This window comes from Zeugodacus cucurbitae, chromosome 6 (assembly GCF_028554725.1).
Source record: "Zeugodacus cucurbitae isolate PBARC_wt_2022May chromosome 6, idZeuCucr1.2, whole genome shotgun sequence".
Lineage (NCBI taxonomy): Eukaryota > Metazoa > Arthropoda > Insecta > Diptera > Tephritidae > Zeugodacus > Zeugodacus cucurbitae.
In genome coordinates, this window is record NC_071671.1 from 43785128 (window position 1) to 43811463 (window position 26336).

The 26336-nt window shown below is 36.1% G+C and overlaps 1 protein-coding gene across 4 annotated transcripts in view; it reads right to left on the bottom strand.

Moving 5' to 3' along the window:
• LOC105219032 (zwei Ig domain protein zig-8) overlaps positions 1 to 26101 on the bottom strand; it is a 243943-nt gene extending 217842 nt beyond the window's left edge. The window contains exons 1-2 of one of the 4 annotated variants that reach the window (XM_054233435.1): positions 24390 to 26101; positions 12368 to 12426 (exon numbers count right to left, since the gene is read on the bottom strand). The gene's annotated coding sequence lies outside the window, so the exon portion shown is untranslated. Of the gene's footprint in view, positions 1 to 12338; positions 12427 to 24389 lie in introns of all 4 variants that reach the window. The other 3 variants (XM_054233432.1, XM_054233433.1, XM_054233434.1) reach the window with 3 other exon arrangements.
• Between the last annotated feature and the right edge of the window lie 235 nt (positions 26102 to 26336).

Consider the following 26336-nt stretch of genomic DNA (forward strand, 5'->3'; position numbering starts at 1 on the left):
CAAAGGTATCATCTAGAAACGAAAAAAGTATTCTTTCATCAATTTAACTATCAAACCACGCACGTCGAAAGCTGGATAATTAATGCGATTAAATCGCTGAAAAGCAACAAAACTCACGGAACCGACATCACCAAGATAAGTGATCGAATCATATATCCCTAAACACCATGAGAGTGATTATTGCGCAGTCGGTTGAGTGCCGCACGCCACTTTAGCTCTTCGTTTTTGAAAAAGCATTTGACACTCTTAAACACGACGCTATTTTGAGAGCCCTTTCATGAAAAGGAGTTGTACTCGGGCGATAAATGCCGTGTGAAACACGAAAATTATCTGAGAAACAGTGCCGAAGTTCAAGTCGGTGCAAGGCAAGGCTGTGTTTCATCCCCGCTCTTATTTAACCTTGTAATGCGACAAGACTATGGAGTAGACAGAGGTATATCCTGGGGTTTGAATCGAAAGCGCTCCACATCGCTGGCACACCTTTGGAAGAAATGGATAAATTCTGCTATCTCGGTAGCATTATCTCAAAAACCGGTCTACAAACATTGCAATGCTTTTTAATCACTGTCTCCGCAAGATTATCATTTCCATATTGAAATTAGTTGCCGTAAATGGAGATGGATCGTGCATACGCTGCTTACCCCCATGATGACATCACAAGAACAGCATTAGAGTGGAATCCTCAAGGGAGTCGCAGACGGGAAAGGCCAGCCCATACATGGAGGCGGCAAGTTAAAGAGGGAAGCGAAACGGATTTGCAGACAAAAAAAAAAAGTGGCCGAAATACGTGAGTATGAAGAGCTTGGGAGCTGGCCGACATGCTAAAAAATTTTATGAAATAATGAAGCGACATAACTAAGGTTTCATCTTCATGTAGAGACCAAGGTGGTAAACTGGTAACCGATGTCCAGGGCATACTGGGATTATGGATGAAACACTTCTCCGACCTGCTGAATGGCAGTGAAAGCAAACGTACTGTGTGAAAGACTAAAGCCCACCGTGAACAAACTGATTGGACCTTATCAGTGTGGCTTTAGACCTGGAAAATCTACATCTGACCAGATATTCACCATGCACCAAAAATGGGAAAAGACCCGTGAAAAGAGGATCGACACACACCATCTCTTTGTCTATTTTAAAGCTACTTTCGACAGCACGAAAAGGAGCAGCCTTTACGCCGCGATGTCTGAATTTGGTATCCCGGCAAAACTAATACGGCAGTGTAAGTTGACGTTGAGCAACACCAAAAGCTCCGTCAGGATTGGGAAGGACCTCTCCGGACCGGATAATACGAGCTGCAGAGCTAAATAGAGAAGGTCCAATCTTTTATAAGACTGTACAGCTGCTGGCGTAAGCAGATGATGTTGAAATCATTGGAAGCAACAACGGCGCCGTTAGTTCTGCTTTTTCCGGACTGGATAAGGAAGCGAATGGGTCTGGTGGTGAATGAGGACAAGACGAAATATATCCTGTCATCAAGAAAACAGTCAGCGCATTCGCTTCTAGACTCCCACGACACTGTTGACAGTTATAACTTCGAAGTCGTAGATAATTTCGTATACCTGGGAACTAGCATCAACAACACCAACAATGTCAGAAGCGTGAATGATGTCAACATCAGATGAGACGACACTAGGAGTTTTCGAGAGGAAAATTTTGCGCAAGATTTATGGTCCTCAGAACATTGGCAACGGCGAATACCGCAGACGATGGAACGATGAGCTGTACGAGTTATAGGAAGCCGAGGAAGGGGAAGGCTTCCACTTCGTAGGAGAGACCAGGTGGAGAGCGACTTGGGTACATCAACTGGCGCTAAGCTACGAGGGAAAGGGAAAGAGAGGAGTAGCTAGAGATTCGGCTATAACGGTTTCTACACTAATCACATATATACATATATAACCGTACCTGAATTAAGGATACGGATGTATACTGTAAAATTAGTTAAACTCTTACAAAAAGTTTGAATTTATTACTAATGAGAGACTCAAACATCTTAACGATAAATGTATATAACAGAAAACAATGATTTCAACGAAGGTCCACAAATAATTTAATATTTATATTATAAGGTTCTATAGTGTATGTATAGCTAAAAATTCATGTGTACGCCATAGCGTATGAGTGTTATACATAACAATTTTAATATACAACGCCAACTTTGTATGCATAACCGTTTCTATATCCCTTGCTAATGGTTTATGGCTAAATACCCACACACACAAACACACACATATCTGTGTATGTAATATGAATATAGAAGTGCTAATGCACATGTCTGCCCAGCTGTGTATTTTCTCGAATACAAATATACAATATACCCGCACATTTATGCCACTACCAACAATACAACAAGGGAACAACACATTGTATAGGCAAATGAATTCACAGTTCGCTGGACATGTTAGACGCTGCTGCCGTCTGCTCGGCGACCTGACTAAAGGATTACAAAGGATCGCTATGGAGCGTCGGACAGCTAACCATTGTCTATCTAACTGGCGCATCACTAAAGTTAACTCGGCGCACACGAAACTGGGTTGGGTGATGAAATTTAGTTGATTGGTTCGTTGGTTGTACGCTTGATTACTTCAATAATGCCACGCATACTCGTGCACACACTCGGTTCATAAATATGATAGCTTACTTGTGCTGGCTGGTATGTGGAGTTCAATGAAAGCTTCCATATAAGCAGCTTTGGAAAGTACCAATACAATTTTACAATATTTAAATGGTCTTCATGTTGTGTACGCGTATTTTTAGCTGTGGAGATTTAGCGGGGAGAGTGTTGTATGTAATGTATAAATAAATATTAGGTTAGGCCAGTGTTGTTACTATGCAAAATTTTGAATAGAAAGAGTTTTTAGAGAAAGCTTTCAGGAAAAGCTTTTAGCGAAATATTTTAGAAAAATTATTTACCAACAGAAATTTATTAATAGAAATTTAGAACTATTTTAGGTTATATTTTTTTTTTCAAAGCATGCATTTGAAAATATATTCTTGTGTTACTCAAAAATTTGGCATTATTTTTTGTTGACTTATTTCAATATTTTGAGTTACTATAGATAATTTCTTGGACTTCTGGACCCAAAAAGAATAATATGAAAATAAAAAAACAGAACAGAGCTTTTCAGTTTGTACTTAATTTAACCGCAGTCAAGAAAGTAGCTTTCCTGTATAGCTAAGCTGCGCTTAAATACATATTTTTTCAATGATTAGTATAGTCTATGCAATCTCACAAAACTTTTATGAAAATCTTACATCTTGACCCACTTTAGAATATTGGATTTCACATTTTCGAATAAAACGTCTGCATATTTGATTAAAGGCCAGATGAGAGCTCACTACATGAGCTAAAAATACCCTTTTTGTATGACTACTACCCACCCCTTGGCTGCTTTTATTAATTGACCATGCATATATAAAATATATCTAGCATACATTTAGGCGCAAAAGCATGCAAAACATTCACAGTACTCCAATACCACAAGTATTGTACAGTACCCCAATAAATAGTTACATAGATTTTAGGGTTAGATTACTGCTACCTTTACTACTTTGATCTCTATCCTTCACAAAAGGATTGCATGGCTCTATTAATTAGTCAGGCATTTATGTGCGCTATGCATGTAATTAAGTGTTGTTCGAAAAGTTGAAGTTGAAGCGTGCAAACCGAAATACACTTATTGACCGGAAAGGCATTAGATTCATAGCAAAAGAGCACGAAAAAACACAACAAAAACAAGCGCTCATGGACATTAACGGCACAAAAAATGCCTGGAATTTCACACCGAACTCACTATACGCCGACGCAGAGGCTACGCAGTTACCACTTTCATTATGTTCGAAAGCACGAAAACGGAAATATTGTGTTCGCTAGGTCACATAAAGCTTTCAACGGTTTATAAATGATTTTTGGTTGCAAGGAAAAATAAAAATTAAACACAAAATGGCAGAACAATGCAAAGCATTCACAGAATTTTCGGTATTTGCATATCAGGCGTCACATGATATTTCACATTCAATCAACTAAATACCAAACACACAATTCCAATTTTATTTTTCGTACGTAAAGATTGCTGGCCAAAGATTACATTAGCTGAAGAGCTCGGACAAAGTGTGTAGAAAATAAAAATAAAATTCGTAAAAGCAAAAAAGTAGAGCTTTACATGTGACTACCGCACACAGTGTACAAGGCAGCAAATGGGCAAATTTAATGGCGAAAAAATAGCTGTCCTTAAATATCATTCACACAAATCCTGTGGCATCACATAAGCACCACTTAAGCAGATGTAGAGTAGATACGCACTCGTATATGTATGTGTATGAGGTGAGCAGGAAATGACAACCGTTTCACACGCTCACATATACGCAAACAACGATAGCAACAACAATTAGAGCAGCAACACAGATATGCTTGAGCTTTACTTAAATGAGAAACAGGCGTGTGGACCTCAACATGAAACTGCGTACACTACGAGGATGCTTAAAAAAAGCTTATAAGCGCACATACACATATATACTATATTGGTCTATATATAAAGGATATGTACTAGCTTAGCTGTGAAAGAAAAAAGCAGCAAGAGAGTGCGTTATTAGCCAACGGCAGGTTGGTCCGAAAAGCGTTTCTCTGTTTATTACACAAGGGGATTACTTTTGGTTTGGCCAAACACTTACGCGTGGGACCGAATTACTTTTCTAGCTATGTATGTATATATTCCAGTATGTATATTTACAAATATATGTACTCTTGTATATATATACATATCTGCATAAGTACAGTTTATATGTACATATACTAATTTAAATGAGGCAAATAAAGAAATAAAGTGTTACTATGCATACAAAGTAATTTTTACTTAACGAGCAGGAAAATGGGCTTCAGCCTAATACGAGCTCACAGCCGCCACTAGAGAAAAAGTTTCGTCGTGGCAGCGGCATTAAGAAGACAGATAAAGAAAAAAGCCAAGTATGCGGGCTGTTGGCTAATTTGAGTGGACCACAGCAATTTAGAGACTTACATTAGCTATTAGGATATAGTTTATATACATATGCTTATTTGTATATATGTATCTCTATTAAATATATATACATGTCGAATATAATTTTTTTTCCTGTAATATCTTGAACAGTAATCTTCTAGTATAGGAAAGTGTGATTATTATTTTTTATTGATTTGTGGTTTAATTGATGAGGAGAAAAAATATCTATTCAGAGAGATAAGTCAACTTAGAGGCTCTCAAAACAACAACAATTAAGCATTTTGAAAAAAAAAAAACAAAGCAAATTTCGAGCAGAGTAAAGTATAATAGAGTAAAGTGGTGTAGAGTGGAGTTGAGTATAGAGTAGAGTGGAGTTGGGTTGATTATAAAGGGTGATTTTTTAAGAGCTTGATAACTTTTTTAAAAAAAAAAACGCATAAAATTTGCAAAATCTCATCGGTTCTTTATTTGAAACGTTAGATTGGTTCATGACATTTACTTTTTGAAGATAATTTCATTTAAATGTTGACCGCGGCTGCGTCTTAGGTGGTCCATTCGGAAAGTCCAATTTTGGGCAACTTTTTCGAGCATTTCGGCCGGAATAGCCCGAATTTCTTCGGAAATGTTGTCTTCCAAAGCTGGAATAGTTGCTGGCTTATTTCTGTAGACTTTAGACTTGACGTAGCCCCACAAAAAATAGTCTAAAGGCGTTAAATCGCATGATCTTGGTGGCCAACTTACGGGTCCATTTCTTGAGATGAATTGTTCTCCGAAGTTTTCCCTCAAAATGGCCATAGAATCGCGAGCTGTGTGGCATGTAGCGCCATCTTGTTGAAACCACATGTCAACCAAGTTCAGTTCTTCCATTTTTGGCAACAAAAAGTTTGTTAGCATCGAACGATAGCGATCGCCATTCACATTAACGTTGCGTCCAACAGCATCTTTGAAAAAATACGGTCCAATGATTCCACCAGCGTACAAACCACACCAAACAGTGCATTTTTCGGGATGCATGGGCAGTTCTTGAACGGCTTCTGGTTGCTCTTCACCCCAAATGCGACAATTTTGCTTATTTACGTAGCCATTCAACCAGAAATGAGCCTCATCGCTGAACAAAATTTGTCGATAAAAAAGCGCGAAACACATTTCGAACCGAACACTGATTTTGGTAATAAAATTCAATGATTTGCAAGCGTTGCTCGTTAGTAAGTCTATTCATGATGAAATGTCAAAGCATACTGAGCATCTTTCTCTTTGACACCATGTCTGAAATCCCACGTGATCTGTCAAATACTAATGCATGAAAATCCTAACCTCAAAAAAATCACCCGTTAGTAGAGTAGAGTATAGAGTAGATTATTGAGTAGAGTACTGAGTAGAGTATTGAGTAGATTATTGAGTAGAGTACTGAGTATTGAGTAGAGTAGAGTAGAGTAGAGTAGAGTAGACTAGAGTAGAGTAGAGTAGAGTAGAGTAGAGTAGAGTAGAGTAGCGTAGCGTAGAGTTAGAGTAGAGTTAGAGTAGAGTTAGAGTAGAGTTAGAGTAGAGTTAGAGTAGAGTTAGAGTAGAGTTAGAGTAGAGTTAGAGTAGAGTTAGAGTAGAGTAGAGTAGAGTAGAGTAGAGTAGAGAGAGGAGAGAAAGGAGAATAGAGTGGAGCTGAGTGGAATATGAAGAAGTTAGTAGGTTAGAGTATAGTGTAGAGTAGAGTAGAGAGAGGAGAATTGAGTGGAGCTGAGTGAAATATGATATGAATAATAGTAGGTTAGAGTATTGTGTAGAGTAGAGTATAAATCATAGTAGAGTAGAGAGAGGAGAGTTGCGTGGAACATGAAGGCTAGTTAGAGCCTACTACATATAGATACAATAATTAATTAAATTACCTAATCCAGAATGATACTCCGGATGAAGGATTTTTGGTAGGACACTCGATCTTAAGTAATAGGGTAATTGAACAAAGTGATGTTTAGTTATTCGCAAAAAGTAGAATTTCGAACAAAAAGCTTATTGTAGATCCAAAACTGGAGTAAAAGCTTTGCTGCAATATATGACGAATTCTTTTGTTTTTAATTTGGTTTGAAGATTTCAATAATATTTAATTTAGCCTAATTGTAGTGTCTGAACCTGACCTAAGCATACAGTTTTTATGGTTTGCAAGCAATAGTTTTTTTCTAACCACATCCTTCAAGCCTTAAAACATATTCAGTAAATTGTCCGGATTATGCAGCAAAATCACGAAATAATACCAGTTTGAGACTAATTAAATCACTGCGGGCGACCAATATGCTTTTCCATGCACGAAAAGCGAATCTCGAAAAGAACAGTCTATATACGTCTATATACACCACAAGAAATAAGTGACCACACAAATATGTAAACATTTATAATTGGACATTAATTCCTCGAATATAAAGCAAATGAAATTTCTTAAGAAAAACAACTACCTCTATGACATTTGTACTAATTCAAGCGCTTTAATACCAAGCTTAGTAAATAAATGTACATAAAAATGCTCGTACCAGCAGACCAGCTGTGGCGGAACACCTGCTGTTGGAATTTTTATGACACCTTGCAGATATTTTCACTGTGGTTGTGGGTATAAATGACATGCTCTTTAGCTAATTAGTTGCTTGTATAGCATATATTTAGGTGCACCAGCAGACAGGCATGCCAACATAAGTAGACTAGCATGGTTATAGCCATAGCTGTTGATAGCCACGGCAAAAACAATCAAAATTCAATTAGCAAATGTTGGAAATATCTTAATGTGTATTTGTTTAAGGGCAAATGGGAGTGAGCATATTTTATGGTACGGTGTTTACGTAATAACTGAATGAGGTCGAAACAGGTTAGCCAAGGTAAACATAATGATGAAAAGAAGGACTAGAATGTATGGATATGACTGAGAATATAGTAAATGTAGCAGTCGACTCTTAAATTTAAAGGAACGATTACTTGTTACTCTGCGAGTACACCTTTTTGATTTGTTGATCAGAAATCGTCAAATTGGAATATCGTGGGTCTTGTCAAAACATATGTAGTCTTCGTAACAGAACGTACTGAAGAGACCACATCTTGCGACTATACATTTCACAGAGATTTGAGAATTAAAATTTTTAGAAGCTAGAGAACATATTTTCGGACGTAAGACATTAACCCTCTAACGCCCATGCTCACATGTCACTTCGACCTTTTCACTGGAACACTTCGACCCTTTTACTGGAATAAAATTATGTTTTAATATTTATTTTAGAAGAACGATCTGTGGTTAAAATTTCTTCCAGAAACTTTCACAAAGCCCTTGAATTGATGGCTAATATAACTTTTCGACTTAATCTAGGTACATATTTGTGACCGATAAATACTCTTGCAGATATTTACTACTTCCAAATTCATGAAATTCAAGTTTCCACTAAGTATATTCTCATGTAAACAAACAAATTTAATATTTATATATATTTTAATACAGTTACATAGCTGAACTTTTGCCCTTGCTAGTTGTCCTTGCCACTGTGGCATTCATAGTTGCATCTACAATACACTTTTATTTAGAATACAATGGAAATTCTTAAAACACTTCGCATGCATTTTATTCACAGCTCGTTGACTTTGTTTCGCCACTTCTATAAGGAAGAGCTTACACAAGTGCACTAACACTTTCGCAACATATGAATTTATGTTGGCCACACGCTTAAATCTGTGTGTGTAAGTGTAGCTGTACGAGAAATAAATGCCTGCCTGCATCTGCGGCAATGAAAGCAACAAGCATATTTAAAAGTGTACAGATGAATATAAAGAAGCTTGCAAGTACGAAACACTCTAAGGCTGCGACTGTATTTATAGACAAGTGATATGCATGCGGTTAGGGCCGAACAGGGTGAGTCATCTGGAGGTTACTTTTAAGGTTACTTAAGCATGAAATGAAGCAAAGAAATACGAATCGAGTGGAACTATTTGTTCTTGCTACTAGTTTACTGTATTAAATCTTTTTTAGAAAAAAATTAATTTTTATTAATAAATAGCACATCCTGTTTGACACCGCTGCCAGTACGAAACTGACTCTTATGTTAGGCTTGTAAAGGTGGCGATTATGTTGCTTATATAAATAACTTTGGCTCCACACTATTATGTGTAGTATTGTTTTGTATTTATTGTTTGGTGCAGTGCTAAGGTTAAAATTTAAATGCTTTGAAAATATGTTCTTAAACAAAACACTTCCCAAAGCTACTTGAATGATTTATGTACTTAAAATCATTAAAATATATTATTTATAAGAGTGTAAGATTGTCACTTAATAAATAAAACTTCAAATAAAGTTTCACTCAAAATTGTTGTAAAGAAGCTTACTTCCAAAAAATGTATGTTTTACTATTAAAGCAGATTGGCAATAAACCTTTTTAAATTTTTTTGTAAATGATTTTTCTAAATCGATATATAAAATAACAAATATTAACGAGCAATAATTTCAAATTATACTTAAATTCAAATTTTACTCACAAAAGTATGCTTAGTAAAACAATTTTACTATTACTTGGTGCTCCTAAATGTAGGCTAACTTCCCTTAATTCTAATAGTGCCATAATTTTTTGTTGGTATTCCCATTTTAAATAATATGTTTTCGTGCACAAAACCGTTGCCTACATTTAGGGTGATGACAGAAGGATCTACAAAAATACTTAGATAATGGTATATGGCTAGGTTGGTTTAGAAGACACCCAAATGAGTCTACCACTAAAATAGTCTGATGCTACTGATGGTGAGGTCAGGCACCTCTTGAGCAGCACACAGTCTGCGAGTTCAAGGCCAAAATTACCTTATTTTTTTCTAACCACAGAATTTAAGAAAACTAGTCTTAAACTCCAAACATCAATTAGAAACACATTGCCAAATGAGTAATTATCTGAGAAATGGCCGAAAGCTCATTAAAAATGGATACTGCAATGGTTATGCACACTTAGAATGAATGTCTTATTTTTATATATATATGCCTATACTATAAGTATATGTTAATATAACTGAGAGGTTTAAATGAAACAATACCAAGCATCAGCACTTAATTAGTCACTAGAGATTGATTAGCTAGCCGAATACTATATGCAGAGTAAGTAAGATAAAACTATATTAAGCACACGCTGCTATACCTAGTTTTCTATTCCTTGTATGGCACTTTCCCATATCCGCAGATTGAAATTTTTTTATTTTAGTTGTTTGCTGAAGACGTGAGAGATTAAATCAAACAATTTAATAATAAATCGCGTGGTCTAAGAAATGCAATCGAAAATTAACTACTTTCCTAACAACCAAACAAATATATGGTTGCTTACGTAACTTGCAAGCCAGCAATGCTAGAACGCTATTAAATAATCAATAACTTAATCTAGACACTTTCCGCTAGCTCTGCGGATTTCATGCCGGTTGTGATGTCATTCGCTTAATGTAAACAATCAATCAAGCGGCAGACCAACGGCAAGATAGCCCTAAATAACAACCAAGTAGCAAGACATCAGCAGGTGGGCCTAAAAGTGGCATAGACTGGACGTTATGAATGAATGCTGTAGTTATATAGAGTTTATATGTAATTATATGCCGGACATATGAAGGAATTTAATAATGCTAAGTTAATAGGTATCCAATTTATTGCAGTATGGCTAGGATTCAGTTCATGCTTTTGGTTTTACTGCCAGCTGTGCGAGTGACGTTTGGGCTGCCTAATTAGTCTTTTACATGTGTTTTGAGTTGAAATGGCTCTCAGTACAGCAGGAGGTGAACAGCAGGAAAATTATATAGAAATTTGTTTATATGTATTTATGGATGAGTGTTATATAGTTCTTAGTTAGTTCAATTGTGGTAACATTTCGTGTTTCCTCCATAAAATTATGTAAATGTATACTGATTCGTTGAAAATTGAATAAAAAAGAAAAGATATTATACAAGACCAGTTTCATGTATTTTTATTTAGTAGTGAAGTGGCCACATGTGACAGATGTTGAAGGCTCAGATACGAGCAAAACAAGACCAGCAATTGCAACTGTTAGAGTGAATACTAAAGCAGCACAGAATTAGCGAGAAAGGATTTAATACCTCATTATTACCAGTCCAATTCTCTGAATATAAACAAAACTTGGACGTCAAGAAGTTCACTGAGGAACAGTGCGTTCGAAATCCAGTATAAGTTGAAGAATATTCCTCAATTCCAATGTACTATTTTTTCGAAATATAAAATCTCCATCTTTTGAGCGCTATAAGTGCTCTGCAAAATCCACAAAAAAGTGATCCCAAAGATTACACCAACTAACCTGGAAAAAGTTCACTGAAAATCGCTTACTAAGTTCTAATCGCTATTTTGTGTGAAGAAAAAATTTTACCACCCAAATTCTTATATATATTTAGGCCACACTCTAGTCCTGGGAAATATACTTTTAATGTGAAATCCCCTATGTGAAATATCTTGTAATTATCCAAGAGGAAAGGGTACCCAATCTCACCTCATTCTTTAGTCAAGGTGGGTCTTGTGAAGAACAAGTTCTAGACAATATGTCACCTGTCATCAAATAAACAGTATGAGCTTTCATCTTAAGTCTACCGTCACTGAATGTATAAATTTCCATTCCTCCGTCAAAAGTTATATATCGGTCAATAATTTGAAATTGTAAAGCTTAAATAAGATTAACCAAGATATCATCTTAGTACAATTTTCTGATATCAGGAAAAAACTGAACCTATATTTAACGCCAGTCAGTAACTTAGAACTAATTATAAAATTTTCCAAAGTATTGCAACCAAATTAGTTTAACCTAAAATCCTTGTATCCTTGACCACATAAGTATGTACTTCTTAAACTAAGCTCTACAATATCATACCCTTAAAATTGTAGAGCTAATGTCACTTATCGTTGGCTTCCCTAATAGTCTAGTGCTACTTTGCTTCATTTTAAAGTTTTCTTATTTCTTCCACTTTTTCTCTTATTACATTTTCTTACTTCTTTTCATTTTCCCATATTTTTTGTTCACTTTCTTATTGTGTTGATTTTATCTGCCAAAATGAGATTTTCTCTGCTCTGCTTACATGTGAATCGTATTAATGCTTTTGCTTAAGAAAGTTGGCTTGTCAGCGACGTGTCGCGTCGCTTGTCACTTGACAGCCCTTTTGCTTTTGTTCGCACACCAGCAAATTTACATGAAATCCTTTTTTACTGAAATACGTGCGTGTTTAAAGATTTTCAGATACGATATTCATATCTCGCTACATTCTTCGTTTGACATGTGAATATTAACTACTTTTAAATATATAATATGCGTACTTATACATATGTAATTTTGTATTTATTTTGTATTTATCTTTCTCTTATTTATTATTTAAGAATACCTTTCATATGTATTGATGATTGTTGTTACCTTTACTAATGCTCGATTTATTGTGCCTTGGTTTATAAGAAAGGTCCATTGATCCGCAACTGCAAAGAAGGTTGAAATTCGAATTTAATTTTTAACTTTAAACCATATTCATTAGCTAATCTTCTTAAATTTCACAGTAACAATAATTTTTATATTAAAACGGATTATCTTGGATTATTGAAGATGCATGAAATGGTGTACCATCTATGTAGCAAACCATCCGATGGAAAAATCTCTGCTTTCGTTCTTACAATTGTCGTAATTTTATATAGCGACCCTTTCCACAAAATTACGATATTATTTTCTACCATTAGCAGATTGTCATCAAACACTTTTCGAACTGGAGAATATCGTATATTAAACAAATTAGTTATTATACAGCGAGTCAGAATCAGACTCCTTATTAATTAAGTTAGGTTAGGCTAAGAGGTAGATCTCATCTCGACAAAGCGTTTGGAATCTATTGAGTCGGCCAGTGTCAATTCTATCGAAATCGCGAGGTCCAACGAAGGTGTTCCTTCCACGGTGTTTTAGAATAAGTCTGGTGAATACTGGATATTGGAAGAGGAGGTACTTAAATGATTCCTCCTCGCCGGTCAGCATACCAATAATTGTGCCGAGATGAAACTCCCTGAGACACTTAGAGCCAAGTGACCGCGCATCTAAAAAGGTGCTGGTATTTAAAAGTTTTTAGCGAGGTCACACGATGTTGCTATGTATAGTGCTCGAGCGTAGGTAGGCAACGGTAGTAGACCTCTCTTACCCATACAAGTGGGATATCAAAATATCTTGAAGCTTTTGATAAAGAAATCAGACTCTCCTTGACTATCCTAGAGCGTAGTGTCATCAAGTGCAGATCAAGTTTACCGCAATTACTGCACACCTCTCTGCAGGAGGCCGCATTTCAGAGCAGTATGTCTACTACTACCTCTATGACATCTACTGACAAGTTCGTATAATTTCATTAACGGTGGGTTGTAGCCAATCATAATTTTTTTATTAACAAATTAACGATTATATGTCGTCTAGTCTCCATGACCAAATTTTAATAGTTTTACGCGTAATCTATCAGCTTAACAGATATGTTATCATTTATTCAAATAGCTTCTATTCACATATGTCATGACTGGTTTAATATCACCGATTTCAGTTGGATATTCGGGAATGTTATCAAAAGTTTGGAGGAGTGAGTATTCAATAAATTTCAGTAGAAGGAGACTAAAAATTATACTTGACATTATTTTCATTTTAACCTTGAAAATAATTTAGCATAAAAATCGACAAAATTACACAAAATTTCTGATAAAATCTACAAACTTTTTAAAAGCGAACCAAAAATATATACCAAATTTTAGACAAAACACCACATTCACTCGCAGACACTTTCCAACAAATTTCCGAAGTTTTTGCTTTTACGACCAAACTTGAGCTTTACACTCGCTGACAGGTTCATATAACGACAGACATCTGCAAATTTTTCGCATCTATATGGACACATACGAAATGCATATTATCGCTATGTGTGTCAAATAAATTTATTTTGGCATACATGAAGTAAAATACTCACTGCAAATGTGTTTGCATGCGTCGCAGTAATGGCGGCGTATAACATGTTTATATATTCACAGCCATCAACACCAATGAGGCTGTTGTGTGCCAGTGACAACAGGTGAATATAAAACACCGCGTAACAAAATACACAAGCGCCCATGACGATATATTGCAAAGAAAAGAAAATATGAAAAATATTGCTCATACGCCAGGGAGCACATGGAGCTCATATCAGCGGCACAACATTTATGCTTTTACTTGCCAGAATATTTGCGAAAAAGTCAATGAGGAGCATTCGGCAAACAACAACAAAGCCGCTAATGTGACAGCGAAAAAGCATGAGCCAGACGCAATGACAGGCGCAGCGGAAGAGCTTTTGTTGATTTAAAAAATGAAAGGAGATGAAATGAAATAAAGTAAAAAGCCACAAACATGACCTCGTTAAATGTCTGACAAGAGTTGGCACATGTGCGCCAATGCACGCGCGTAAATATGATATTTCATAAACTCATACGCGTGTGTATGGTGTATGTGGTGCTGTTTGTTAAATGACATTCAGACATTCGTTCACCGGGCTCAGCAAAATGGTTCACAGCGCTGTACTAACCAGTCAATCAGTCAGTCAGTCGGTTCATCAGTCAGCGTTGGAGTATTTACACGCCTCTCAACTGCCAAATTTAGCAAATTTAAATTAATTCTGACAGTCAGCGTCTACGCACGTAACTCACGCGCATGCAATGATAACTGCCTACAAGTTGATGTTTATATAACTAAGTTTCTGCTTACGTATCATTTATCTTCGCCGACGGAAATTCGAAATAATCGCGTTAAAGACATCTCATTTTTGAGGCTGTAAATTTCTTTTTGTTGGAAAAGAAATCATCATGTGAGCGGAAATTAAAGAGTTCTTGTAAGAACTTTAATTCAGCACTGAAAGAGTGGATACTCTTCCCCTATATACTTCTTTGCAGTAAGCTGATTATGCGTCAGTGTGGCTTGAAGCAGAGATTACAAGTGCCATTGATAGCAAATTAGTTAGAGAGACTTGAATTATAGAAATTTTCATTAAAACATATATTTTTCAAAAAGCTGTAAGATATAGATTTTTACACAGTTTTATTTATCTACCTCGCATAAAGTTGTATGTATATAACCTTAAAACATAAATTTGTTGCTGTTTACCCATGCCATCTCCATAACTCGAACTTTGGAACAATATGTTATATGATTTATGCAATCCATAAGTGTAGTATCATATTTTTTGTTCGCCTCATTACGTTATAGAGAGGCATTCTGCCTCGATAGTACAACTACATTTGGAATTATGCCCTTGGTCGAAAAGTTCGATTTATAGAAGGAAATTTGTATGAAATTTGACTTCTATTGTTCAGTATTGTTATGGAGATCTTCGAGTTATAGTAATTCGAGTTATGGAACTTCCACTGTATATCTTTCAACCAACCAAGAGACTTTTTGTATACAACCGGAATCTGACTTTCATTCCTTTCATATAAGTCTTATAACAATTATGGACTTCGTGGAATCTAAGACCTCTGACGGTATTCATGGTTAATTTCATTAATATGAGAAGCATAAAGCAGTCTCTTTTGCGAATATATGAACGTATATAATTTGAACACACCTCGTATGCCTCAAATATTAAGTTCAAATAATTTTCTTAAAATGATGCTCATGTTTACCTGTATAACGTACAATGTCAACAGGAAGTATAAATCGTTATATTAGACTAGAACGAAGCTAGGCCGAGTACAGAATAAAATTCATCCATCTTTAAAACTAGATCACATTATTATTAGTAAAGCATAGAAATTTCATATCATTAAGATGACTATCAAATTGACCAACATTATCGATATAAGTTCAACTACTGGACGATATAGTCTGAATTCGAGCATATTCACTGGAAAGTTGTCACACTTGAGAGGTACTACTCGTATTTGTACGAAGTTGTATTTCGATACATTATTTACGTGCTGAAAGTTAAAGAATATAACGGAATTTAGTTTTGTTTTGAATGCGAAGTAGTCGTGGTTTTAGTCACACGGTGTTTCGAGAAATTTGTGAAATATATGTATTAAAACTTCTATAGGGCGGAACCACGCTTTTATAAAACAAACTACAGATGATGCCCTGTCTATTCCTCTATATAACAATGAGATTTTGTGGCTTAATTATCACTTAATAGTTCTAAACTTAACAGAATTTTGTGTCGTGACAATATCCCGAGTTTGCCTATCTGCATTACCAATCTCTTCATAGTTTTCCCTGACCAAGATGCTTAATTTTGTTGCTCATTTATCGCTTACTTAGATGTAAGGAGGAGAAATAGACATCCGGAATTCAATTCCTCTCGTCATTTGAATTACTTTGTTATATATAAATCTGTAGCTATCTTTATTACTTTTAAATGGTTCACACATAAAAAATTCAAATTTCTTTTTTCCATTACTCATATTAATTGAAGTTGAATAAATATATAATTAAAATTTGCCATTAACGCAACTTAACCTTAATATAAATAATGAGGGAAATACTTTCAAATTATTTAAAGTATATTCTGACATTGCTCCTTCGGTTGCGGTCTTTAAGCGCAAGTATTTCAAACATTTCATATATTACTCGAATTCATCATTTTCCACAGCGTCTCCACAAAAGCCAAAAACGCCGAGCTACCTTTATTATTTCCTCATTTGCGCCAGTGAGGCAGACGAAACTTTGTTTGGAAATGTTGCATCTAATGAGATAAAATTTAATTATTTCTGAGTGGGCGAAATAGCAGTGCCACGAGGCAAATGCTGTAAACACAACCGAATTCAAGCATACACCACACCCGAGCGTTGCTGGCTTCCTTAATGGGCTCCTTATTAGTTTATCCTTAAATCAAAAAATTGTTTATTATGAGTTTTTTGTTGTTGCTGCAGGCCATTAAATTTAATGTGCCTACCCATCTTTGAAATGCCAATCTACGAACGAGAGTCTCATATTTGTTATGTCTGTAAAGGAAAATGTTAGTATTTATCCAACATGTTTGCTCGAGGAGCTTTTGTAAATGTTTTGCTTTTGATCCCTTTTTGATAACTTTGACTACAATAATATATTCACCCTTTGAACCTTTGATCTGCGTTTGCTACTTAAAGACTAAGTGTTACATTGTCCGCACGAACGTTGAACTCGTTGTTATTTTGCTCAGCTAACGGTAGTTTATACAATTTAAATATTACAGCACAACAAAATAGACTAATTTAAGTAATGTACATAAGTATTTTAAGTATTGCATTTTGTTTTACAAGGCATCTTTTTAATATGGAATGATCTTAATTTGGATAATGTTTTGACAGTAAAATGTATAACCATGGCAATCATTTTAAAATAGCTTATTATTTAAAAAAACCCTCGCAAAATATTTTTTTAACAAAACACAAACCAAAGACAATCCAGATGATCCGGGGAGTGCAGTATAAGCATACTGAGTTCTAATAAGAAATGTGTTGATATAAATATTTAAAGGACCTTCAAGTAGATGCATATAAATAGCATATATAAATATTGTCCAAATGTCGAAGAGTCCACTGTGTCACCATTTTGTAATCCGTGGAACCACTTTGCGGTGCATTGATAGTTTGAATTTGTGAAATACCAGTGACACTAATACAAATAGTATTACCGACCAACCATTCAAGTCATTTGAAAAACTGAACATTCAGTACAAAAACTTGGAATTCGCGGTAGAAAAAAACTGAATTTCTAAGAAAATAAAAAGAGTTCGAGTGAAGAAAAACAGGACAGAATTAAATGCAGTTATATTGCATCAATGGTCAGTAGACTGGTGGTGAAGTTATGTTTGCAATGGCCGATGTTGCAAACGATGTTGATGAAATCGAGTTGATTGAACACATACAGCATAAGTTCGAATTTTAAACTTTATTGAAGTAATAAATGAAACGGAACTGTATAACGCAATGAACTTTATTGCCCCCATGTTAACGACCCGAAATATACCATATACCACAGTTATTATGTGCCATCCTCTCCTTTACAAACCTCCAAAATTGTTTTATACACCCAAGATAATAAATTTTATTGGGCTGTTTGATTTTATTATACCTTATTTGATTAGTGAAGACCTTTTCCGCTTAAAATCTTCTGCTTGGAATTTAAAGTATATAATTTCAATACGCTTTTGAACATAGATGCTTTTTATTATTTTACGGTACCAAATAAATATTTTAATACTTTAAGTACAGAAATTTCATGTTTGAAAGACGTTTTGTGGAATTTATTAATTTCCCTTATGTGCTATGTAGCTTAAATTTTAGTATACAATACTATAGTTTTAAGATTATATTTTCATCTAAGCGTTCATGAATTAGTACGAAATTAATTTGCTTTGATATCAGCTTATATAAATTATATTGTTCTCCTTGGCTTGGATGAGATCATGATATATCGTAATCCCATCAATATTTCACGTTAATCGAACTGCGCTTGGATATTTAACCGGTTAAGAACTGTTAGTAAATTGGTATTGTACAAAATTATTTAAGGAATGTTTTCTTTCGCTTTAACAACAACTACAACGTTATTATTTCTAACGATCCGAGGAGAAACCTATTCAAACATTTACGGAATATATGGCATTATTATTAAGAACAAATAAGGAAAGGCTAAGTTCGGGTGCAACCGAACATTTTATACTCTCCTAATTTATTGAAGAAATTTTATTAAGATAACATTAATTCGGCATAAAGTTTAATAAAATAACGAAAATCGTCATATATAGATAAGAGGACTGGGGTAATTCCTGAACCGATTTCATTCATTTTCACCAGCAAGCTACACTATATCCAATATACGCTCACTTAGGTCTAATATTCTCCAAAATATCCAAAAAGTCCTCATAAATGCCCAAATATCTCACAACTGCAATGACACACGTCATGAGACATAATAATCGCATTATATATCTTATACCTTAATTACACTGTTTACTTTTCCTGCATTTCACTTTTCTTAATGCCTATCTGAGCACATGAGAGAGTTCACTTTCACTACTGCTTGAATACATGTCACAGATTAAGTTGCTGAAATGCAGAGCACAGGAGTATCTCTCACTTAAACTTCTGTAATTTCGCATGCCATGCATTATGTGATATAAATCCGTAAGTTTATTTTCTGCATGCCTTCTGCATCCATGCAGCTGCCGGCTGCTGCTTTGGCAGGCAGTCGAGGTGGGGCGAAGCGAGGTGAGGTGAGTTTCAGCAAATGTCTGTTTAATTGCTGCAAGCATATTTTTACGCATGCAAACGAGCAAGTAGGTTATGCGCCTTTTGCACTGCATACTCCTATTTATGCGCTTGTTGGATGCAACTTGCTTGCAATGCTGCAAACTTCATAAAAGTGTCTGAAACAAAAACAACAACAGCAACAAAAATTCAGAAGCAAGAGAAGACAGCAGGAAGAGTAGCAAGTGGGAGCACATATGATGCCATGAGTGGCACATACATATGTATATTTTACATATATGTATTGTTGTTTTTGTTGCTGACTACACAACTTACTATTGTCTGCAAAAATTGTTTGTTTAAGAGTACTAACCAAGCGCTAGTTGCTAGTTTGGCGCTTGGCGTATGAGTATGTAAATTGCCAAAACAACTGTGCGGAAGGAGGGAGAGACCACTCATACGCCATGGCATACATTAACGGCGTTTCCAAACAACCAACCGAATAACAACACTACGCATCACTGACACTATTCCCGTTTTAAAAGCAGTTGAGCAGGCAATATGCTAGTGTGAGCCTTTCGCCTGTCTCTATATATGTGTGTGTTTGTGTGCTAGAATGTTTGCGTTTTATGGCATACTAATGACGCGGCAACACAGCAACAACAACAACGCCAACAGTGTCAAGTACGTCATCAGCCGCATGTCAGACGCGCGACTTTGATGCCTGACTTTTGACTGAACTTCCTCTGCTCAACTGCTTCTTCCACAGTCTTCCACCAACTCACACTCACACAAATGCCGTAACTCTAGTGCGGCATCCTCTTCAATTTGTCGCCGTTGCGCATGAGGCGACGTGTCGGCAAGTGGCAGGAGGCGCCCATAGCAGCAACAACAACAACAACCACTTCAACGCAACATTAAAGGTCAACAGCAGCAACAGCAGCCGCCGCAGCGACGTTTGTGGCGGCGCTTGGCTGTGATAACAATGGCTACAGTGTTAACACTGACTCGGGCGTTAATAAAATTCGCATTGTTCTTGTGACACAAAAAGTGGCTCTGCCTTGTCACTAACTACCCTAGCTGTAGTTGTACAGTGTGAGCACATCCCTGCTTTGGACTTTGTCTTTGCCACAGCCTTTCTCTCTGTTTCCAGCATTGTCTATTTGTCAGTGGCACTTTGAAGCTGTTTTGACGCCGCTGCCATCGCCATTCTGACTTTTATTTGACAAACACTTCAATCTACATTTCTAACAGCAAGTGTGAATGGCTGTGTGCTTGTGTATGTAGATGTGTGTCTTTGTGACTTTGTGAAGTGTGAAATTTATATAGGAGCACGGTATTGTCTGGCCTTTGCATAACTTGACTTTCGCTCCTGTTGACGGTTGACGGTTGATGGCACTACAGCCACTCATTCAATGCTAATGGAGTTCTACTCTGTGCCGTTATTGCGTCCTGTTTCACTTTTACTGTTATTTTATTTCGTGTCTATGCTAGCGTGAAGCAGCAGTGTACTGAGATTTGGCTATTGTGAGTTCTGGTTGCTATACGCTTAAGATTGTTGTTGTATTTACAAAAATTTTCATCATATTTAAGTTAAATATTAATTTTATTTCATATATCTTATATACAAAGCAAAGTCTAATATAAACTATATACGATGTCCCTTAATGAACTACTATACTCTACAGTTCATACGAATTAGATTATATCATATCGTTACTCTAATTACTATTAACATACAGTTCTACGTTCTTTCTCTCCTCAGCTCTTCTAGTACGCTTCTCGTTAGTACTGAAAAACTGATGCTGCAGTTTTTTCGACTATCGAATGGTCATTTGCGAATAATGATTGTATCGCATAATTGCAGACAACCGGCAGAATAATGCTCCGAAGGTCCGTGAAATTAATAATTGTGTTGATATTTGGAAGTAATAATAATAGTTCAATTATGAAATTTTAATTCTAAAATAAATTATTAATAACTCCAAATGGCATGTAAGTTGTATGCTAAGATATTCGCCATGCGCTAAATCTTGGAAAAGACCCGTGAAAAGAGGATCGACACACACCACCTCTTTTCGATTTTAAAGCTGCTTGCGACAGCACGAAAAGGAGCTGCCATTACGCCGCTTTGTCTGAATTTGGTATCCCCACAAAACTAATACAGCTGTGTAAGCTGACGTTGGGCAACACCAAAAGCTCCGTCAGTATTGGGAAGGACCTCTCCGAATATCTCCTGTCTTCAAACAAACAGTCAGCGCATTCGCTTCTTGGTTCCCACGTCCCTGTTGACAGCCATAACTTTGAAGTCGTAGATAATTTCGTGTACCTGTCAGCCTCGAAATTGGACTGAGTTGGCAATTGAAAAGTAAAGTCCTCTCGAGACGAACCAAAATAAAACTGTAGAACTCGCTCGTTATTCCCGTCCTGATGTATGGCGCTGAAGCATGGACGATGACAACATCCGATGAGACAACTCTTGGGGTTTTCGAGAGAAAGGTTTTGCGCAAGATTTATGGTCCTCTAAACATTGGCAACGGCGAATACCGCAGACGATGGAACGATGAGCTGTACGATTTATACGACGACATTGACATAGTTCGGCGAATAAAAAGACAGCGGCTACGCTGGCTAGGTTATCCCTTATCCGAATGGACGAAAACACTCGAGCTTTGAAATTGTTTGATGCTTGTTTGATACGTGATCTTTCTACTTTTGTTGTTTTTCTATATGTGAAAGGTAAGAATAATCCCGTAGTTAGAGATATATTGTAGAATGAGCATGGTGTAATTTAAACTAAAAGAAACAAGAAAAAACGTTAACTTTGGCTGTACCGAATATACCCTTCACAGGTGCATTTCTTTTAGTAACTATGTGTTTAAGCAAATCTAAACGTAAGAAAAAGTAAGTAAAAAAAAGAAAACATTTTACTAATTCTTTTTAGCCGGGTTGTTTACTAGAAACATTTAGGGCAAATGCGAAAATTTTCCATACAAGCCATTGATTCCGGTTGGTATAGCAGCTATATGCAATAGTGAACCGATCTGAACAATTTTTTTGGAGATTAAATTATATCTATGAGCAATAACTGCGGAAGTTTTCCATAAAAGCCCTTGATTCCGATCGTTCAGTTTGTATGGCAGCTATATGATATAGTGGTCCAATATCGGCAGTTCCGACAAATGAGCAGCTTCTTGAAAAGAAAATAAAATCTGCAAAATTTCAAAACGATATCTTAAAAACTGAAGGACTAGTTCGTATATATACAGACAGACGGACATGGCTGAATCGACTCAGTTCAACATACTGATCATTTATATATATACTTTATAGGGCCTCCGACGCTTCCTTGTGGGTGTTACAAACTTCGTGACAAACTTAATATACCCTGTTCAGGGTATAGAAAGGAAGAAATGGTATTTTAAAACTTACCAATACTTTTAAATAAATACACCCAAACATTAGAAATGTTTTTTGTATCAACTTTAGGAACGTTTAGGGAATCACAAATCGACCGAATATTTAAAAGTAGTTGCATTAATGTTAATTAATGATATACATAGTTCGAGTAAAATTAAGTCGATGGAGATACCGAAATCTATTTACTTCGAGCTTATATCATCATTATGTTATCACCAATATACGCAATAGCTGTACCCATCGGTCAGACTGGGTGATATGTCCAAGAAATTAATGAAAAATTGTTCCATTAATATAATGTGATAAGGCCTGAAAGAGAAACCTTTGAGTTTATTTATTTTCTTAAAACAAAAAACGAAATTCACCATGTAGTTGGGGTTGTATGTTGTATAAGTTTAACAAACACGAAAAGCCAGCAAATACAACTTTATATCTTGTTCCTCTAATAAAAATATATTCTGAATTCTACTTATCGTATCCTTTGGTAAAGCATTATTTTCTTGCTATATGTTCTATAACTTGCAAACTTCCACAGAAGCCTTTAACTTATTCGAAATGCGAGCATTCTCACGCACTCATTTATTTTTTTCCAACGAATAAGCTAATACCATTCCAAGATGGAAAAAGCTAAATTAGTGATTGCAAATCGGAAACTCAGGCTTTTCGCATAATATATAAGTACAACTCATTTGATAGTTAAATTAAAATACTATTAAAAAATTCCATAAAAATACCCGCCTTAATGAATGTCTGGACTTAAAAACACTTTGTAAATACTACGAGGGCTACAATATATTTCTGTCCTAGGCAACACTAAGTGTTGCCAGGTGCAATCTGACATTTCCATTGGAAAGTTTGACATTTTTTAGCATAACATCACTCAGAACGTTTTACAGGGAATTAAAAAATTCATCTCGGTCAAAAAATGGAATTAACTCGTGAACATTTTCGTGCGATCATTTTTCACAACTTTCGACGTGCATTATCGCGACAAGAGTACATCGATGAACTAAAATCTTTGTATGGCTATGAAGCACCATCCTATAGCACTGTGAAAAACTGGTACAACGAATTCAATCGTGGCCGACGAATTCCGTGAAGGTCGTCCAAAAACAGCTGTTGTGCCAGAAAACATCGATGCCGTACGTGAACTCATAATGCAAGACCGTCATGTAACATACCTTCAGTTAGAGGCATGCCTATGCATTTCTCTCACCAGCATACATTCGATATTGCATGAACACCTGGCCGTAAAAAAGGTTTGTTCTCGTTGGATCCCGCACAATTTGACAATCGCTCAAAAAAAGGCTCAAAAAAGTGCTTAGAAAATTGGTTTGAGCGCATGCAAAAGTGTATAAATCTTGATGGAGAATATTTTGAAAAACAATAAAATCATTTTTGTTGATAAATATTCCTATTTTCATTATTAGGCCAGAAATATATATAGCAGCCCTCGTAATAGGTAACCAAATAGTCAAATAGAGTTTGAGTTTAGAAAATTGAGACATTCATTGAACTATAATTCGTATCAAGAGCAGAACTTTTGTTGTAAATTGTAATACAAATTTTGCTTAGTACATTGCCTAGTTTTAGGGGTAAAGAGCAATACTAAATACTTAAATTTCCTTTCAACAGAATTGAAATATAAAACTGACTTACACAGATTAATGTAAGTCGAAAAAATAAAGAAATGGTCAATTTTTTTTCCTTTTTGATTATGGTTGTTATGTCAAAATGATCTATAATCCTTTAAACCGAGACAAACCTTAAAGCATACATGTTAACAGGAAAATTTAAATTTTACTTACTTGTTCCGGCACTTTTGTGTGTGTTTTGCAGCTCACGTGACACTGACAAACTATTTCTTTGTTAATTCAAAATTTAACACCACCAAAAGGGTAATGCGTTGATTTATTATGCAATAAAAATTAAAATTTATCTGTGCACACTTCCGTTGACACAGATTTCAATTTATGTACTTTTTTATAAAATTGTATGCTTTATACAATGTAGTAAATTACACAAAATCAAATAGCGCTGCTACTTACACACATACACAAATGAGCAATTTTTGTAAGCTTTTAGCAGTTTTTTAGCACACTGTGATTTATAGCATTTGCACTTGTATTAATTACGATTATACAAATTTTCTTATGCACCGAACAACAACAACACGAATGGCAATGACACTTTATGTGGCACAGCTTTTTGACTTTCTGCCATTATTTCAAGCGAGCGTTGTTTTTTTTCTTTTGCGCCTTTTGCTGCTTGTCGTGAATATTTAGGTTAACAGCGCGTTGTGTCTCACTACACAATGCTATATTTTGTATGTTTACATGTACATGTATATATGTAAGCGGCAACAAAGCGCACCGGACGCTGAAAAGTATGCAACGAAATGCGCTCGCAGGCGTGTGACACTCAAAACTCGAGTACTCAAGTACGTTTGCTGTTTGTTTTTTATTTGCTGTGTTTATTTTATTTTAGATATTCATATTGCAAAGCACTGTTACACCGTGTGCTGCTTGTTGTTGTTATATTTGACTTTATGAATAATAAATGCAGAGTTGCTTTGTTGTTTGTGTTGCAACAACCGGAACGGCAGCGATTGTGTATGTGAATTGCACTTTTTTTCACACTGCACTGTACTGCATAGAGCGCTGCAATGTGTTGTTTTAGTGAGCGCGTGCCATGCGTGACACGCAAGCGGATGCACTTTTTGATTTATGGACGCGCAAAAAGGTGTCAAGTTGTAATTGTTGTTGTTGTTGCTGTTCTTTTTTTGTTTATTACACCTTTGCAACAACACACTTTTTATTTCGCGAAATTACAGTTTTCATATTTTTATTGCATACTTTTAGGATTTCCGCCTTTATTTTCCGACTTTTCACGCAACACTGCGCGCTTTCAAGGTGCCACAACGGGACTTGACGTTTTAATGCTAAAAGATAGCGTTACAAAAACAAAAGCAAATAACGCAACACGCACGTAAAACTCACGAACGAAGAACCGCACACGTTTAAAATTTGTGGCAAGAAAGAAATGGAAGCGAGAAAGTAAGAACACAATGATAACGCACTGACACGCAGCTTTGTCGAATTGTATGTGCGGAAAACTTTATATACAGCGGACAAACACACACCCGTTATACGTACCACACCACGGTACCGCTGGCTATACAGCCTTCCTTGCACGTGCACAGAATTTTCTACTGAACTTGAGGTGCTTTAGCTTTTCAACCAATATTTTCAACACAAAGCTACCTTAGTGTAGCCACATTCTTCACTTTGTCACCTTAAATATTTTTGTGTAATTTTCGTAAATTTAAATTTTTCTTAATTTTTTTTTCTGCGATTTTGCCCCAAAATGTGCGCTGTGAAAATATCAATACCGGTTTTGGTGATGCGCTATTTCAGCGTCAAACACTTGCGTCGTGCGTCGGTAGCCGTTGCCACTGGTCAGCTATCATCGAGTATTCACCGTAGACTAGTCCTGGTGTACGCCCGTGCAGCGCAACACATAGCACGAGTGGCAGCCAAACGTCAATGCGGGAGTGTATGCGTACATGTGTGGCATACATTTAGGAGGCGGCTGTCAAAACGAGCGTCGTCGTAAGCGCTCGTCGCACTATGAATCGCAGCAAGGCTCGATTAATCGTGCTCGTTGCTCTCAAATACACAGCGACCAAAAGCAACTCGTTGTTTGAGCATGGGAGCGCGCGAGCGAGTAGCTCCATATTTCAACGTCTCAACACA